The 20,232-nt window shown below is 38.7% G+C and overlaps 1 protein-coding gene across 2 annotated transcripts in view; it reads left to right on the top strand.

Annotated features, from left to right (window-relative positions):
• The window catches only part of PLXNB2 (plexin B2), a 402,707-nt gene that overhangs the window by 143,739 nt on the left and 238,736 nt on the right, over positions 1-20,232 (top strand). The window contains exon 1 of one of the 2 annotated variants that reach the window (XM_060777771.2): positions 12,913-13,080. The exons of the other annotated variant lie outside the window; for it this stretch is intronic. The gene's annotated coding sequence lies outside the window, so the exon portion shown is untranslated. Of the gene's footprint in view, positions 1-12,912; positions 13,081-20,232 lie in introns of those variants that run through there. 2 annotated transcript variants of the gene reach the window in all.

Genomic DNA, 20,232 nt, shown 5'->3' with positions numbered 1-20,232 from the left:
CAATGCATTTCCTTCCACCCCTTTGATTTTTGATACTCAGGGACAGTTCCAAATCTTCACCAAATGTGACAGAAAGATGCTCATCAACTCATACCTCTCCCAACATCTGCCAGAAATAGGAGACCAGTGTCTATTAAGTCCCTGTTCCCTATCAAATCCAAGTAAGGCTGCTTCCAGACAGCATTTAAATGTGCGCTAAGCGAGTTTAAGAAACCCTTTTAGGCACACATTTAAGTCCACACACCTCCCTCTACAATGTGCACTTTCCCTGAGGGAGGGATTGTTTAGATGCCCTCCTGTTACTTTCCTGGAGGGCGCCCAGACCCCCCCCCCCCCCCCAAAAAAAGGCCTTAAAAATTTTAAAAACTTACCCACCTGCCGTTAAGGTCTTGCCGAAGTCTTCCTGGCGTGGAGAGAGGAGTGATTTTCCTCCTCCCCCTCCCCCCGGCTTGTAATTTCTACATGCCAGGAGGACTCCGGCAGGACCTTAATGGCAACCAGGTAAGTTATTTTAATTTTAAGGCATTGGGGGGGGGGGTTATGAAGGGGGTTGGTGCCCAAAAAGCCCAAGGGGGCTGTGTGGATTTGGCCCGGGGATAGAGTGATGCGGTCCCCAGGCCCAATCCACGCTGGGCCCATACCTGGAAAGACCTGGAACTTATCAAAGATTCAGGTCTTAACAAGTAAGGAAGATATATCTAAGTTAAGAGCAACACCTCAAATGTCCCAAAATTTCTAGAATAAGCCACTTTAGTTTTCCAGACATTTCTCCCCCCCCCCCCCCACTCCCTCTCTCTGTAGACGAGATGGAAATGTTTGCTTTTAATGACACTCTCTAATTAAAGAGTCTTTTTGAAGGCTTTATTCAAATCCAGCCCAAAGAAAGAAATTGATATTATTTGAAGTTTGTGCTTTAACGCTTTATTACAATGTTAACAGTTTTTAAGCTGCACTGAGAACTTGTTGAAAAAGAGAGGACAAATATAAACTTAAATAAGTAAAGTTTTTAAAAAATAGAAACAATTTTTCAGTTCAACTTGTGTCCAGATTGTTTATAAATCCCTGGAATGCAACTCAGGATTGCATATAAATTTGGACAGTTTATTAACACTGCTGCCAGCCTTCTAGGACTCACGCTGCCTATTCCAGAGGTTTTAACAAAATTTGCCTCTAAAGAAGTAAAGGAGTAAGGCACTCTAGGCTAGGGGCTAACGGCAAGATTGACATTGGACAAACTAGTTTCCCATGATTCTGTTCTATAAAAGTAAAATGCTTTGTAAATATTAAAGAGTGGATACATTGAAATTTTATCTAATTCATGTTTTCTTCAATGGGCAGGAGAGGTAATGCTAGCATTTAAACACAGTTTAAATTAGTTCCATGTCAGCCCATACACTACTATTCCTAGGATTTCTGATTATGGGGGTTTTTTTTCCAATTCTATTTCCCATAAAGTTAGTCTCCACATGTGGCCATGATCAAATTGCAATACCATTTTCAATTTTGAATCAGTAAATGTGGATTGTGGTATATAAGGTGAGGTGAGGGGAAAAAATCTCCTTGCTTTGATAATTTGATCTCAAGGGAACGCCTTCTAAAAGAATCTTTGTTTGATTTGTACTAATGATGTGTACTCTTCTTATACCCAGAGGAACCCACAGATCTTTTGGATCAGTGATGTCCATATCTCCTGAATTCAAGCCATTCACTTAGAGCAGTGGTTCCCAACCTGTGGTTCGTAGACCACCAGGTCTGCAAGAATGAAAATATGGTCCGAGACCTCGCCATTGCTACACTGTTGCCTCAAAACCACATGGCAACGTGAGCGACTAGTCTCAAAAAACTTTCTTATAGTGCCAAGGCAACAGGGATGTTGGGAGGAGAGAGGCCGACTACTCTCAAAAGATTACTACTACCTTGTCAGCTCTAGATTATTAAATATGGTTTTATTTGGTGAGCAGATAGTGACTACTGGATGGCATATGTCCTGTATCAGAAATGAGAGCGGATGTGGTCTATCTAATGCAATTTTCTGAATAACCAAACTGAATCTAAAGTTGACCAAAAACTGATTTGTAACCCTTTTGGTAATAATGTTGAAGAGTGGCCCCTGGTCAAAGTGGTCCCTGATCAAGTGGTTCCTGGTCAAAAAAAGGTTGGGAACCACTGTCTTAGAGCATGTGTTTATGAGAAATGTGTCCCTGTTACTGCCAATAATATGTTGGTATAGTAGCTGAAGTACCTTTTTCAACAAGAACTTGGGGCAGTTGTTCTGAACCTGGGGTCCCCAGATGTTTTCGGTCTTCAACTCCCAGAAATCCTAACAGTTGGTATCCTTGCTGGGATTTCTGGGAGTTGTAGACCAAAAACATCTGAGGACTCCAGGTTCAGAAACACTGTAGGGGATCCTGGTTCAAGTTCTCACTGTGCCATGAAACTCACTGAGTGACCTTGGACTAGTCACTGCCTCAGCCTGGCTTACCATACAGCATTAAGACCATTGGGCAAAAGGTAGGATATAAATGCTAACTATTCATTTGTTATTTTAAATAGTTAGTTTAAAACATGTTGTGACAAGTTTTTCTTAAACCTATGTGTTTATGTATCCATCATGGAGCTGATTTGGTTGTTTTTGCTGTTTTGTGCATTACTTTATGGCAATCCCTAGCACAGGGTTTTCCTGGCAACATTTATTCAGAAGTTTACCATTGCCACAGATGTGGCTTTTCCAAGGTTACCAAGTGAGTTTCTGTGGCCAACAAGGATTCAAAGTCTGCAATTTATTCTAGTCCATATTACCTCTTGTTTAAACCTGATCACTATCAAAAGCTAGGTGTTTCACCTATTCATTTCATCATCTTTACTCTTTCTTTTCCTTCCCTGGACTATTTGTGTTGTGCACAATCTATCATAAGTATTACATTTACTTTCTGGTGTGTCAGAATGGCTTTGGCTTTTAATTCAACCTATGGTAGATCCATTTAATGCAGCGTATATAATAGATGGGAATGAGAAGCTTGTCTTCTTAAAAGGCTGTGAAATTAATGGCGGGTCATTTGCCGCTGTACTCTTCATGATGGATAACAAGCTATTTAATCAGTCACCTGACGTACGCTTCAAGTTCAGGTCCAGTTGTTGTTGTTTTGTTTTAATTTATCTGTGGAAAGAGGGTGTGTGGTTTTTAGATTGAATGATAATACTGCCTTTGGTAATCATCAAGCATATGGCTGTATTTGAATAAACAAATGAATGTATTTTTAAAAATTTCATAGTTACGTCTTTGCTTTATTTCAGTTGCAGAATAATAAGCTTGGGTGACTATGAAGTAGCTGAATGGATGGGCTAATTTGGAACCAGGCAATTTCATGCTTTCCCTCACTTGTTTACGGAATGAAAGAGAGGAATAAAAGAGGTGAAAATAGCTCTGATGTGCTTCAAAATAGTCCCGAGCTTTCCTTTTTAAAAATGGGGTGAAGACATCACATTTGAATAGAAATGCATAGATCTGCACCAGTTAAATACACCCCTGTGGAACTAAGCTTGATTTTGTTATGAGTTGCATTTACCTTAAAAGGTACACATTTGTATTTGTGCATGGTACCACTAAAACTCAATGCATTGGCCATATGTTTTTTGGCTGTTGAATTCTGTTACGTGAAGAGAATGATAGAACTGCAGCTTCTGTTCAATTTAAGTTAGCTTTTTTCCACAAAAAGAGTATTGAAATAATGACCTGTTATCTCCATATTTTATTTAGGATTTGAGTTGGATACAGAAGTAATTACAACTCCTTATTGTTGTTTGAATGCTTTTTTTAAAAAAAATGTGTCAGGAGCGACTTGAGAAACTGCAAATTGCTTCTGGTGGGAGAGAAGTGGCTGTCTGCAGAGACATTGCCCAGGGGATGCCCAGATGTGTTACCATCCTGTGAGAGGCTTCTCTCATGTCCCCACATGGGAAGCTGGAGCCGACAGGTGGGAGCTCACCTCATTTCATGGATTCAAACTGCCAACTTTCAGGTCAGCAGTTCAACCAGCACAAGCAGTTCAGTCAGTGCAGATAACCCACTGTACCACCACGGCTCCGTTTGAATGCTGATTTGAGTATAACTTATTCTGATTCAGAATAACCAAAGCAAGTATTTCTTACTATGGTGCCATTTGATTTATTAGTACACTTGTATTGCATTTTTCTTCAATTATGAAGTCAGATGGACTTACATAGGATCCTCAATTGGTATCCCAAGCAATGGGCAGAGGCAGCATACAATGGGTATCTGTTTTCTGCTAGTTTGGTTCAAGGACCACCATGTAGACACCTAAATCTGTGGATTTTCAAGTTCCATAAAATGACAGAATAAAATGGTAACCCTTTTATGAAATGATACAATCCAAGTTTTCTTTTGGGATTTCTTTGTTTGGATATTTTCAAGCCAAGGATGACTGAGTCTATGGATGGAGAATCTGTGATAGAGAAGACCAACTATATTTTCCTTTAGATCATGCAGTGTTCCATATTGATGGATTTTTAACTTTCCCTCACTTGTTTACGGAATGAAAGAATGACAGGTAAATGATGGTTAGCTGTGATATCCATTCCTAGAACAAGTTTGTTTCATTTATTGTTCATTGAAATTTGTATCCCATATTTCCTCCAAAGGATTCAAGGTAGCAGGCAGACTCTGAGTTACAAACATGTGACTTACAAATTGCTCATAGTTAAGAACAGGGTGGGGAAACAGGAAATGAGAGAAATCTACCCTAAGAAGGAAATTCACTCCCGAAAGAGTTATCATGGAAAAAAGGGTGTCTTCACTGAAGCTTTATCAGCCACGATGGCACAATGGGTTAAACCCTTGTGCCAGCTGAACTGCTGACCTGAAGGTCGGTGGTTCGAATATGCAAGATGGAGTAAGCTCCTGTCTGTCAGCTCCAGCTTCTCATGCGGAGACATGAAAGAATCCTCCTACAGGATGATGACACATCCAGGCACCCTGGGCAATGTTTCTGCAGACAGCCAATTCTCTCACACCAGAAGTGACTTGCAGTTTCTCGGGTCATTTCTGACACAATAAGAAAAACATTTTTGTTTCCACAACAAGCCAATTTTTTTCCAAATCCAATGATTACAGGGACAGAAAGTGAGGTGAAATCTTTTGAAGAGGGGCACAGACATCAAAACAAATCACCTTCCCTTTGCTATCCACCCAAAAGCTGAGTGATATTTCAGCCTAGATCTTTCCAGTCTTTGTCTGATGCCACAACCCCTGTAGTTTCCATCTTGAGCTATTTCGATCATATAGTCCTTTCTAGAGCTCTCTAAGAAGGTACAGTTGGAAGCAGAGCACAGGAATAGATTGAACTTTTCATTGATTAGCAATGTAACTCTTATATTGCTTTATTATTTACCAAGCATCCATCATGTCTTATGGCATGCACTAGCAGAACGGTTAATTATCTGTCACAGAAGAGCATTTGTGTAGGACCCTGTATTCATAATGGAATGAAGATTAAATGTATGATAGAGAGAGCACTGCCAGTTCTATTACTTCATATTTATATTTTATGCTGCAGTTTGCAATTAAGAAACTTATTACTGAAAACATCTGCTGCAAAAGGAAATGGGTTCAGATAAGGAAAGAATGTAGAACCGTTTAATAAATGAGTGTCTACCATCTCCCAGAGAAATAGCAGGAAAATATGCTTCATGTGCCTATTAAGCATTTATGGGATGGCCCTTTCTGGCTTTTGGAGTGAGAACAGGAAACAAATATGAATCCTAAACAAATTGGTGTACAATTAGCATAGAAGGAATTGTAATTAAATGTGTTTTTTCCGAGTTCTCTTCCCCATCCCCACCCCAATATTGTTTTGACATTCATTTGTAGATAAAATTTGTAGATAAATTGTTGTGTTTTGAATGAATTTCTCACCCTGCATGAATTTATCACATTGTTTTGTTTTTTGGTGGTAAACAAACTGGCACCCCATGCAATGTTCTGCACAAACACTGTTCTTTCACCAAACATGGCTACTTCTGTGTGCGTAGAAGGTGAAGGCAGAATTTCCACATACCTAACAGTTACTGGAGAAAAGCTGTTCCTATTTTATTTTATTTCTGAAGCATATGTCAAGAAAGCTTTCAGTGAATGGAGAGGATTTGGAAGAGTGTGATCAGGCCACGGGATTTATCTGACCAAAGGGGAGTGGGGATGAAAATCTAAAGCTTTGAACAAACTTGTTTGCCTGCTTCAAAACATACTTGTGCTGTCCCTTATGGAAGATTGAAAATGTAGCATGTAAATTAATTCCTCTACGGAGAAGCTGTCTTCGGCTATCTACCTTTGTCCTGCCAGGACTGGTAGATTTAATAAAGAAGGTAAGTCAATAACATTGATTTATAATACCTCCCATACCACTTCCTGCATACTTTCCTCTCCGACTTTCCCTCCCAACGGTTACATCTTGTTGTTGTTGAAAAGTTGTTTGTGCTGATTACAGAGCAGATGAAATGGAGCTATCTTTCACAAATGTGGCTTTTAAATCTGCATCCCGGATGTAATTTTTTCCTGCCATGCAAAAATTCCAATATGTTACTAATTGTATTCATATGAAAAGCAATATGTGGTTATCACACATGATTATAATGTGTGACAGTATTTTTGTTGTCACTGTTGCAGTTGTTTCTTGGAGGCAGATGAGATATTAGAAATACTTTTATATGAGAAATCTGGGAGTAGGGTTAAGAGTTCTCTAAGCATATTCGTGCACAAGTAAGGACAGCAAGGTGGGCTTGTGCAGTTTCAAAAAAAATGCTGCCTGACTTCCCACTTATCCAAACAATATGGATTCCTGTTAGATTAGCCTTCCCAACTTCTCTACCTCTAGATCATTTTTGGTATGTAAACTTATAATTCATCAAGACAGCAGAGCTGGTTAATGACCAGCAGCAATGGATCTTACCAATCAAAAGGTTGGCAGTTTGAAACCCAGCTTAAGGTAAAGGTTGGTAAAGGTTGTCCCCTGACATTAAGTCCAGTCATGTCTGAGTCTGGGGTGTGGTGCTCATCTCCATTTCTAAGCCGAAGAGCCGGCGTTGTCCATAGACACCTCCAAGGTCATGTGGCCAGCATGACTGCCAGCTTACTTTCCAGCTAAGCAGTTCAAAAACAGCTGTGAGCTGTGAGTAGAGAAATTAAGCACTGCCTAAGTGGGGAGGTCTATCACAGCACCATAAAGGAAATACAAGAAAATGCCAGCGATCAAAGGAAGGAGGAAGTCATAGAGGATGGAGTGACAGCGCCCCCTGTGGTGGGAATTGAGCCCAACCTCCGGGACACTGAAGTTGGGAAAAATTCCAAAATAAATCCTCTATCTGTTGTTTGTCCTGTCTGTTTAACGGCATTGAATGTTGCCATGTAGGTGTGATCTTCCCTGAGTCCCCTTCGGGGTGAGAAGGATATAATATAAATGCTGTAAAAAATAACTGGCATTTTCTTAAGTGAAAATAATTGGTGTACCCCATTGATCAGCTGGAGATAGAGTGCTTTGTTCATCATAGTACTATTTTAATGTACTTTATTATTATTAACTTTATTTGTACCCCGCTAACATCTCCCGAAGGACTCAATGTGGCTTACAAGGCCAAGGCCTCAATAAAACAACAATACAACAATACACATAAACCATAAAGCAAATAAAAAACAATTAAAGCAATAAACAGCAAACAGTAAAAAAAGTACACCATAGCACAATAAAACTAAGGCTGGGCCAAGTGTAAATGGGTACAGATTAAAAGTGCTGAGTATCACAGTTGAAATATAAGGATTTTTGGGCCTGTCCTTGATCTTGGTTCAGAGCTAGAGCTGGTGCAGAACACAGCAGCTAGATTGCTTGGAATAACCTATTGCATATGCATCACTCTTGTGCAGAACATTGCGTGGGATGCCAGGTGTTTACCTAAACTTGCTCACGATGTTGTAAAACGGAGTCCTAAAAACTTACAGCCAAGTTATTTCAGGGAGTCTCTGTGTGCCTGGCCTTAACAGTCTGAGCAAGAGATCCTGCTTACCAAGTTAGGTTGGATCTCCATGAAGAATTAATACAGTTTGATGCTACCTTAACTGCTATAGCTGAATATATGGGATCATATTAGTTGTAGTTTGGTGAGACACCAGCACTCTTTGGCAGGGAAGGCCAAAGCCCTTGTAAAACAACAATTCCTATCATTCCATCATATTGAGCTACGGCAACTAAAATGGTGCCAAACTGCATTAATTATAGACTTCATGTCAGGTTTATCCCATCAAGGGGTAGAGTGGGGCTTTCTTTGTGGTTGCCCCTGCCATGGGAAATGATCTCCCTATTGAGAAGAAGAAAAAATCCAGTGTGGGGTAAGTTTCTACGGTTAACTAAGAATTGATTGGTTTGCCCAGGCATTTTCCTGATCATTAAACTTGCCAGTCACCATGAAGAGTTTAATAAAATAGTCTTGTTGTTTTGTTTTTGGTTTCATTTTTTAATTAATTGTAATTATTGTATTTTGCTGTGAGGGATTATTACTCTATAAAGTGTTTTGAGATTGTCTTTTAGAATAATGAGCTGTGATGTAGACATTATTAGATAAAAATAGAACCATCATCCTTGAGGTTGAAAACTGAGGAAGGCAGTGAAGTTTCTTGACTTCTTTGTACTTTCTTCTTTGTACTGTGAAATTCTTCGTTGTACTGTGAAAACAATTGGATGGTCACTTGATCTGAGGACAGGTCAACACACTAGATAAAAAAGAAGCAATATATTGTTGCCTTGTTTTCCAGAAGTGGGTGAAGTGCTTAGTTCACTCCAGGCAACCTGGACTGAACTGAGCATTTCCCTCACTTTTGGAAAGCCAGACAATAATGAATTGTTTCTCTTTTCTTTAGTGTGGTGACCTGTCCTCAGATATAGTGACCATCCATTTATTTTCACAGTACAAAGGAAAGGAGATATTTTAGTCACTTGGTACTAATAATCAGTGGCTTAACTATTTCTTTATATCTTTTTCCTTCAAAAAAAGAGAAAAGGTAGTTAACACAAATAAAACTCACTTCAAATGAACGCAAATGCAATCAAAACATTAAAATGTATTTAAAATATAATTAAAAGCACAACAATTAAAAGAAAAAAGAGTACCCAAACACCCAAAAAAATCAACAGAAACTCAGTTTAAATGCTAAACATCTGTCTGAATTAAAATATCATAGCATGCTGATGTAAGAACAAGAAAAAGGGCCATCTTGCTTTCCCTTGAATTAAAGTTGCAGAAACAAGGAGCAACCACAAAATACCTCTCTTTCATCTGTATGAAACATGCTTCTGATGATGCCTAAATGTGTGTATCCATGTGTGTCCAAGTTTTCTCTCAACTTATGCCAACCCCATGAATTTCATAGGATTTTTCTTAGGTGAGGAATATTCAGAGATAACCATTGCCTTTCTCTGAAATATTACTGGTTAGTGCCCCATCCAAACAATAATCAGACCTGATTCTAATTATCTTATAAGATCATACCGGATTCACAGCCTTTAGATTATTGAAGCCTTGTTGTGTGTGTTCAAGTTGTTTATGGTCCAAAATAGTCTCTTTCAAAGAACCTAAAGGCTGAGGAGGGTTCACATGGGAGAACAAAGTCTCTCCAAAGTTTGGAAATAATTAATTTTAATGAGTTGTTTTGGTAACTAGTCATTTTTTGCAACATTGACTTGCAATGGGGTAATGTTTTACCTCTAACACCCAAGGCCATAATACATTTTTTTTTCATTCAAACATAGTGATGGCTTTCAGCCTATTACTCATTACTGGATGTGTTCTGACTTAGCTTGAAAAGTGGGAAGCGAAGGATCATATGGGTGGCTGTCTTTTAGTGTCTTACTGTGGAGTCTACAAAATAGCAGAGGAGGATAAGGACAGTCAGCATCAAAGTTTCAAGGAGAGACGTTGAAAATGTGAACTGCCCTATAAACTCAGATTAGTTGGAAATAGTTTTAAAAGTTTAAAAATGCTTGTTATAGCTTCCTCTGTACTTCTCAAATGAAAGGAACACTGCTGTTGCTGCCAGTAAGAGAGTGACTCATTGTGAGGGCATGGGATACAGTAACAGGAGAAAGCTGCCTCCCGAGTTGCCTGCTTAAAACAGCAGGTTGCTCAAAATCCTTGAAATGGCATAGCGCTTATTTATGTAAAGCCCTTCTCTAGCTGGTTTCTGTGAGGGACTTATAGTCGAAAGCATATGAGGAGGAAGGAAGAGCAAGGAACTTATTGCTTTAAAATATAGTTTGCATTTTTTTTCTCAGAATTACTGAAATGCAGTATCTGAATTGGCCATTGGGGTACAGGCAGGGTGCGGTACTGTTTCATTATCCGGGCGGAGGCCAAAAGGGGGTGCTAGACAGAGAAGGATAGTCCATTTTACAAAAGGGGGAGTTGAAAGGGGAAAACCATTTCCCTAATTTTTGCTTGTCCACCCCTGCCCCTTTCTCATAAACAGTGGTTGTTTCGATGATGGGGACATGGGTGAGGGGAATAAGAGGAAAACAGGGGGAAATAGTTTAATTCCTTCAACCCCCTTCCCTCCATAAAATGGACTTCTCTGTCTACCACCCTGTAATGGATTAGCCTACCTTACAAGGTTGGTGTAAACAGGCCTGGCTGGGAAAAGTTAAGGAGAGCAGGGATGTGGAACAATCAGACAGTTTCATTGCTGGAAGTGCAATCTGATTGGCTGATGAAATTGGAGGGAGTTGGTTAGCAACCAGAGATGAGCGGAGCCAGAGAGGAGGAAGAAGAAGCTAAGTCAGCCATAGTTTTGTTCAGTTTGGAGTTTGGTGTTGGAAGAGTTAGTTAGGAGTTTTGAAGGGGAAGGACCGTAGGAAGAGTTCAGGAACTTTTGTTAGAAAGATACCTCTTTGAGGAAAATAGTTAAAGCCTTTAGGGAGAAGGAGAAAGAAATATAATAGGCCTCTATAGTGTTAGAGTGCTGGTGTGGAAAGAGGGTTCAAAAGGTTCAAATTATCCTGTTTGTATTCCTGTGTGTGGTATATTGCTTTTTTTTAAAAAAAAATCAAGCTAAAACGCCATTCTCTGTAAAAGTAAAGCCTGATTGATTATTGAAACCACTACGCATCTTTACTGTTCAAGAACCAAATAAACAACATATTCTTGTTTTTTTCACCTGAAGAGTTGTTGTCTTCTTGAACATTCTAGTGAAGGAAATGGCCTATGACTCAATAAATGGTGGCAGCAGAAGAAACCTTAATAATTAATTGGTGGCAGCAAAGAAATATATAATATACAGGGGCAGCATCCCACTGCCCTGACTTGTGTGTGTGCATGTCCCTTGTCCTGTTGGCCTGCACTGTCCCTGTCTCTTTATTGCACACCCCCTTTTGGCCTTCGCCCGGATAATGGAACAGTACACAGAATGCATTATTCTGTTTTTTCTGTACTTTTGATCATAGAATCATAGAGTTGGAAGATTCCTCTTGGGCCATACAGTCCAACCCCCTGCCGAGGCAAGAAAGTCGCATTCAAAACACCCCTGACAGATGGCCATCCAGCCTGTTTAAAAGCCTCCAAAGAAGGAGCCTCCACCACACTCCAGGGCAGAGAATTTCAGTGCTGAACAGCTCTCACAGTTAGGAAGTTCTTCCCAATCTTCAAGTGGAATCCCCTTTCCTATCGTTTGAATTCATTTCTCCACATCCTAATCTCCAGGGCAGCAGAAAACAAGCCTGTTCCCTCCTCCCTATGACTTCCCCTCACATATTTATACATGACTATCATGTCTCCTCTCAGCCTTCTCTGAGAACAATCAACAGCAATGACAACTTGTTTGTAGCTAGTAACTCTATGGCATCAGTATCCAAATTGGCCAATGGGGTACAGGGTACATTATCCTGTGCAATTAATTAAATTTGCCACCATTTAACGGCTATGACTCAATGCTACAGAATCCTTGGAGTTGTAGTTTTACATGTGTTCAGACTTATCTGCCAAAGAGTGCTGGTTCCTCCACAAACTATAACTCCCAGCATTCCATAGCATAGAGTCATTGCAGTTAAAATGGTGCATTAATTCTACAGTGTGGATGCACCCCATGAGTTACCATTCTGGACTACAGTAAAAATAGCAAATAATGATGGTCTGTTGGATCTTCAGAATTAAATTCCTAGTTGCTTTTATAAAGTAACATTTCAAGGTATTGTTGAAGGCTTTCCTGTCCGAAATCACTGGGTTTTTTGGGCTATATAGCCACATTCTAGAACACATGGCCATACAGCCAGAAAAACCTACAACCCAGTAACATTTCAAGCTCTCTTTCATATAGTCTCCTCCCAAATCATACAAATAACCCATGCTTTGCATTGTACCCAACCAAAACCTAGTGTATTGTATCTGGAAACAGATTACAGTCTGGAAACAGACATTATTAAAACAAGGGAATTGTGTGCCTCTGACAAAACAGTTTGAATAGTTTTAAAAGGCAGTCCCATGAATGAAGCATTGCAGTGGTCTGAGAGAGATGGAACAAAGTCATGGTTCAGATGTGACCTGAGATGATTGAAATACACTGGGATTTATTGGTCAAGCAAATAAGAATTGTTCATTTCAGAACAGTTCTGAGCTGACAGCCTTTTCAGGTAACCTCAATTGTGTAAGCACGCCTCACAATGTGTCCACCTCTTGCAGAGCGAGTGGCAGCTTCAGTTTAAATGAGCCAGCTTTCTCCTTTTTTCTAACGATACCAATTGCCTTGTCAACTCCTTCTCCCTGACCCCTCAAGCATTCTCATATCATGAGTGAGCTGATTTCCCCACCCCTGAACTTGTTGCAACACATCTGCTTTATGTTGTGCATGCCAGCTGTCTGCTTAAACCCTCAAGCATTGTGCCGTCTCCATCTCTCCCTCTCCCAATCATTTATTCTGCATTCCAGAGCCAGGTTATTTGCTAAGAGTATAGACAGTAGTGTGCTCCATTTCACTGCTTGGGGCATTTAAAGGCTGTTTCTAAGGAGTACACTTGAACTGAAAACCTGCTATATGTAAGTAAGACTATGAAAGCAGCCTGAAACGGGAGACAGTGTATGGCAGTGTGATCAATATGAACTGTCTGAGGGTTTTTAAAATGTGCTTTCTGCTGTGGGCTTCATATTGATTAAGCGGGCCAACTTTTTGAAGCAGAAATTACTTAGCTTAGCCTCAAAAAGCTACACTCTCTGCCTGTGTTAGTTTGGAGTGTTTAAAATTCATTGTAATAATGGGGTATGATCACATAACTCTGCTTTCAAAGCAGCACTTGTAACTCTATAAAACTGTAATCATTTTAGCTGGTAACATCAATTGATTAGTTTTGCCCATTGATCCTTGTAAATAATTTGCAAACAGATTAAGATAAATTTTGTAAGATGAACGGCAAGTTTACTTTCTGTGGAATAAAATGTCCTCTTAGCAATCGAAAGAGTGATTAGTTTCACAGTAAAGACTTATAAATTTATATTTCCAAGGGTGAAATGTTTCTTCTCATTGTCAATTGCTGTGTTGTTTAAGAGCACACAGGGCACTGGTTTCAGAAGCTTAAAATGAACTTCATCTCTAGCAAATGTACATTCTTGCATGTTAAAAAAGATTGTTTGAATGTGTAACTTCCACACGAGGGAAAGTAAATATTCCCTTTTAATTTTCTGAAATAAACAAATTCACTTTACTGTGTTTGAAAGAAGGTTGGTGTTGGTTAGCATTACTGAAATGTGTCACATTGACATTTTTGCCCCTTGCATTTTGCCAGAGAGAATAAGATTTGAATTAAAAGCATTTCTTTAAAACAAATAATAAAATCAGTTTATTTATTTAGTTGCACTACACCAAAACATGACCTCTTCCAGCTTTATGTAATTGATATTTGACGTAAATCGGGATGGAGCGGGTGGAGGCGGAATTATTTTTTTCCTATGTGTGAAATATTTACCCGACATTTCTTGTTCATTAAAGCATAAAGCAGACAAATGACAGAAACAGTTTGTTTGAATTCTCGGCATCAAAGGCCAGAAGTTGGTTGCTTCTTAAGTGGAACAAAGGAACCCATATGATCATTTCAAATTGGCAGTTGTTTATAAAACCACCGTTTCTTGTTTATAGGAGCAAATTGTCTGTAGAATATATCAGCAGCAATGAGTCAAAGTTAATGAGAAAATGCCTAGTGATCACATCTCTTTGATACTTGTATGATAAAGATACGGCTTTCTTGTTTGTATTTAGTGAGCAAAATACAGATTTTAAATTTTCCAGTCCTGGCAAAAGTAGACCCATTGAATCAGTATGATCTGTAAGTGTTGGCTATGTAAGCGCGGCGTATATAAATGTGAGCAATTGATTCAACAAATGTTGAGACTGGGCCCATGCATCCCCATGTAGTAACATTCACACTGGTAGAAACAGATATACCATATGTCTGTAACAATCTTTGTGTGGTGCATCATTTTTATTACACATTTAGTGTTCACTGTTCTGCTGTATTTTATTGGAGGGCAGTTTTTCAGTGTCCAAATAAATAAATTAATACATTGAGATCCATACAAACTAAACTGTGGTGGCTTCTATCATAGAATCATAGAATCAAAGAGTTGGAAGAGACCTCATGGGCCATCCCATTGGTAGACAGTAGTGTGTGGAGATAGATTCTCCAGTATCTGAACTGAAATGAGATAGGTTTATACCGGGCATGGACAAACTTCCCACATTCCACTTGACTTACCCTGTGGGCTCCTGTTCTTTTTCCTCTTCCTCCATGATGCAAGTCTTTCTTTTGCCCCAGCAAGGGAAGAAAGGGGGGGGGGGGGTAGTATTATACGGCAAAGTGGAAGAGGAGGAGAAGGAACTGAACCTTATGGATCTGGTTTTTTCCTCCTCATGTGTATGCCATATGTTTCCGTTTCCCTGGTACTCCTTTTTCTTTGCCCAGGCAGAAAAAAAAGATTAATAGAGGAGCCAGATCGGCATAATGAAGTGGCAAAGGGCCAGCTCCTCTTCTTACCTGCATGCCAGAAATCTCTGTTTTGCCCAGGAAGGGAACAAAGACTTGTGACAAACAGGATGAAGAGGATGGACCAGACACATCCCATTCTCGTGTCTACATTTACCTGGTGGATCCAGTTCTTCCTCCACCTCTCTTCATTTGCCCAGGCAGAGATTTGCAGCACTCAGTAGGAGGAAGAGTTGCTGGATCCACAGAGTAGTGAAGCAATGGGGCACCAGCTCTTTTTCTTACCTGCATGGAACAAGTCTCTGGGTTGCCTGGGAAAGGACATTTAGTTTGAATCGATGGCAGCTAGTTTTAGCTACAGATGATCTGTGTTTTTAAAATTGTGTTATTTTATCTTTATATGTGTTGATAGTGGTTGTTTTTTTTAATTTTAATGTGATATTGTTTTATACTCATATACCGTTTTTATTGTGCTGCTCCTGGAGTGCCTTTTAAGCTGTCCCAAGTGCCTTTTGGGAGATGGTGGCAGGATATAATAATAATATTTATTATTATTATTATTATTATTATTATTATTATTATTATTAAAGAAGGGTGATACTGGGCAGAACAGAGACTTGTAGCATGCACACCTAGCAAACTCCTCTCTTCCTCATCTCCTGAGAATGGGCTGCCATGTGTGTGTTCAAATAGCAAACCCAACCTTGTGAGGCACCAGGTTTCAAATAATTAAAACCGTGAGAGTGAAACCTGTGAAAGTGGAGGGCCAACTATATCTGCAAATTTAGGTCATAATGATCAAGTCCTTTGTTCAATAGTATGCTATTCCATCTGAGGTCACATTGCATTGTTTGGATTTTTCCCAGAAACAATGTCTTGTGTAACAAAGAGATAATTTTAGAATAATCATCAAGGTTACCTTGCTATCTAAGCATTTTAACATTTATAAAATCAGAGGTGGTGGTGGTGGCAAAAACATAGTAGGAATCAATCATACTGTGTTTGTTCAGACTGACATATTTTTACTACACAATCTGTGGTTGCAGAGAAGAACAAAAAGCTTTGTTGCAATAATACCCTAAGTTTCATCAGTAGAAGCCAGTGAACATTTGTACACTTTAGCTTCAAGTGTAAAATGCTGGCTTGTTCAAAATTCAATGCTGTCTGCACCAGGCTTCATCACAATAATTATTCTCTGGGCTTCATCACAGTTAGATATACAGGCTGTTTCAAAAAAATGGGACCTTGTTTGTAATTTCTATATCTCCACACCCACGGACTGCCCATGAATGAAACTCTTACCACTTGAAAGGGTGGGACATAGAGTTTCAAAAGATTATTGCGAGATGCCTCTCCCAGAGTACAAATGGCCTCTAGTTTCAATTATTTGCAAGATGACAACCCTGTAACATAAGGCATAATGTGACATTCTGCATTTTTAGGTTTGTTTCTGGCTCAGAATGGTTAGTGAAACTTGATAACTCATTAAACTGTTTATAAGTTTTTGTGTAAGCATGATATTTGCCATCGTGTAATATACTGCTTTGAAATTGAGTCCATCATTTTGGAACACCCTTTGTTTCACTGTCAGATTTAAGACTCATTTTTAAAAATGCATGTCTTTATTCTGGAATAGAACATTTATCTAGCATTGAAAGATGTGCTGTTCTGTGCTTAGAGAGTAACAAAGGCATCCATCCACTATTTTGTAAGATCATACTATAAAAGATTTTTGATGAGCTGCTTCTAGGTCATACCTACAACTGGATTTAGGCAGATCTAAATACTTCTTTTCATCCAATTTATTCAGTGATTTTATTAAGAACTAACAATTATAAAATCTCTTGAGAGCCGTGTGGGTGATTTTATACCAGAATCATATAAATATTATTTTCATATTACAATTTATTTCTTTATTTATTTCTCTACTATATTTTTACCCAGCTCTCACCCTGAAGGGAACTCAGAGCAGCTTCCAGTTGACAATATTCGGTGTCATATAAAAACATAAATACAATATAGGTAAAGGTTTTCACCTGATATTAAGTCCAGTTGTGTCCAACTCTGGGGCATAGTGCTCAATGCTCATCTCCATGTCTAAGCCGAAGAGCTGGTGTTGTCCATAGACACCTCCAAGGTCATGTGGCCGTCATGACCGCATGGAGTGCCATTACCTTCCTGCCGGAGCGGTACCTATTGATCTCACATTTTTTCGTGTTTTCAAACTGCTAGGTTGGGAGAAGCTGGGGCTGACAGCAGAAGCTCATGCTGCTCCCCAGATTTGAACCTGCAGCCTTTTGGTCAACAAGTTCAGCAGCTCAGTGCTTTAATCCACTGCACCACTGAGGGCTCCACACATATTAAAATCAATTAAAAATTAAAAAATCACAACATACTGAAACATAAAAATCAGCTATTAAAGCACACAAGATCCAAAGTCATAATTCAGAAGTGTTACACTTACTTCATAACCACCTATTGGACTTACTAATCTTCAAAAGCTTGCTACCATAGCCATGTTTTCAGTCTCTTTCTAAAGATCGGGAGGGAGGGAGCTAATCTGATTTCACTGGGAAGGGAGTTCCACAGCCGAGGGGCCACCACTGAGAAGGCCCTGCTTTTTGGCCCCACTAGCCACACCTGCGAAGAAGGTGGGACCAAGAGCAGGGCCTTCCCAGAAGATCTTAACCTTAGAGGTGGTTCATAGAGGGAGATACATTCAGACAGGTAAGCTGGGCCTGAACAGTTTAGGACTTTATAGGCTAGAGCCAGCACTTTGAATTGAGCTCGGTAGTAGACTATCACAATTCCCCAGCCTTTATTGGCTAGGCTGATCAGTGACTGATCAGAAGTGCAGTCTGGATAGCTCCATTTTTGGCCACCCCACCATCGATGTTCTAACCAAAATGTGGAGCATCATAACATCGCTGGGAAGCAAAAAACAGAATTTCATTGAGTTTTGTAAATTTAGTTGACATAACTAACTTCCCTAGTTTACTACTTGAATATATTTCTGGTCTTCAGAAGGTATTATATTTTATTTATATCTATAGTGTCCAGATGGGAATAGACTAGAGAAGCTTTCCTTGATCTTGCCTGAAAAGATGACATCTGTTGCACTTTAAAGCAGATTCTTAGCGCATCTGGATAAACTAAAGTGAATCTGTAATCCTAATAAGAGGATGAAGATAAAATTATGACTTACTTTGTTAAAAAGAAGTTTTGTTTTCAAACAAGTCAGCAAGGAAGGTTTAGGTAGTGAAAAAGAGAATGTAAGTGGAGTGGAGTTTACTATAAGCAGCTTAGGACTTTTTAGTCTTCTGTAATTGCATTTGAGGTAAATCAAGGCATCTGTGGGTGTTGTACTCATTTAACAGGAAGTGCTGAGAATCCCATAATGTTGCATTTTGCCCAACAGTCTACATTTTAATGAGATTTCAGTAGGAAGAATAATATCTAAACAGTAACCCTTCCGATATTTGTTATAATAATTGAACTATAATATCCCATAAAAAATCATTGATTTTTGTGATTGAAAAAGTAGTAGGGAGAGGTGTTTCTTGTTAACTTCTTCCATGAATCTTCTCATGGAACAAAATGGCAATGTATTCTCATTTCTTGCATTTTTAAAACTAAGCAACAGGATAATGGGAGAAATGATTTAAGGATTTTATTCAAAATGATAATTGCCGTTTTCAGACCAAAGAGTTATATCCAATATTTCACATTTCCCTAAAAAGTAGAAGTGATATATAGCTCTCTGTGAAAAAGTTCAAATTATGTAATAATTCAAGAAGTCTTACTTGCATCTTCATTAAAATTGATGTGCTTCCTTGCATTAGTAAAAAAAAATTAAGCGTATTCATTGTATTTTATGAGTTGAATGGAACTGAACATATAATACGCACATAGTGAATTCAAATTAAGTATTTAGTATTCTTGAATCAATTCCAAAACAGATATGGATTGAACCATTTCTGAAATTGTAAATTACATCTTTAACTTGCCTCTCCGCTTCAGACTGAGTGTTTCTTAGAGATTCATTACATATATACTTCAGAAAAAATGCAATGTGGTTTTACATGTGATGGAATTGATTGGACTATTTTTACAATTATTTTTACTGATATTGTTGTGTAACACCGTTTTGCTCCATAAGGTAATTAACAACAATAAAAACACAATCTTCAGTTTGGACATTGTAAAGCCACTATACCAGTAAGATAGAAAAAATAATATTTGGTTAAAACCGCTGCCCAAAGATTGGGACCCAATATGCTGCCAGTTCCTGGCACATCAAACAAAAAATTGCAGGTCCCTCACATTTAGATGAATTGAGAATCCTTGTCCTAATGGAACTTGTTGACTCAATCTTTCCACCACATTACAGATACAATTACATTATCATCTATTAGAAACCAGGATGAATTTGAGATTTGATGAGTAAAATGTCAAATAATATTGAAAATAGTCCATGGGATAACATTAATGGGAATGTAAAGAAGGTCAAATGATGTGTATTCTATACACAAAATAACCCCCCTCCTGTCCATGGAGGATACATTACTAATAACAAATCCTATATTATTATTATTATTATTATTATTATTATTATTATTTGAGACACAGCAAGATTAGTATACAGCAAACATATCACTATGCTGGCTTTAGTATTTGATCACTCGTCGGACACTTCCTAAGTGCGTAGGACTGTGTGCTATATCGGCAAATAATGTGTGCAGATCTGAGTTGGGTGGCCTTTTGCATCTGACAGATGGTTGTTGTTGTTTATTTATTTATTTTTCTCCCACAAATGGGACTCAAAGTGGTAAACAAAATAAAGGAACAACTACATAATACAGAAAACCATCATCCCACCAGCCCACCATATAAACAATAAATCTAGACTTCATAAACCACAAGTTACATATATATAAATAAACATAAAAATCATCACATATATGATTATCATTACAATTCCTGTGCCTCAGGCCACTGAGGTTGTCCTAACAAGTATTTTGACACTATTTGGACTGGAAGCATACCATGGCATAGAATCTCACTGGAAGACTCAGGCCCGCAAAAACTGGGGTGAGTGAGTATTTTTTGGAGGGTGGTTAAGTGAAACCATATGTACTGAGTCTGTTGATAAGTGGGGTGTATTGTAGTTCCTAAAACATTGTGAAAAATAGGTTTTTCTAGGTTGTTTCTAATT

This window comes from Anolis sagrei, chromosome 5, assembly GCF_037176765.1.
Source record: "Anolis sagrei isolate rAnoSag1 chromosome 5, rAnoSag1.mat, whole genome shotgun sequence".
Lineage (NCBI taxonomy): Eukaryota > Metazoa > Chordata > Lepidosauria > Squamata > Dactyloidae > Anolis > Anolis sagrei.
The sequence above is the reverse complement of the archived record's forward strand: the minus strand, read 5'-3'. Positions and strand labels throughout refer to the sequence as shown.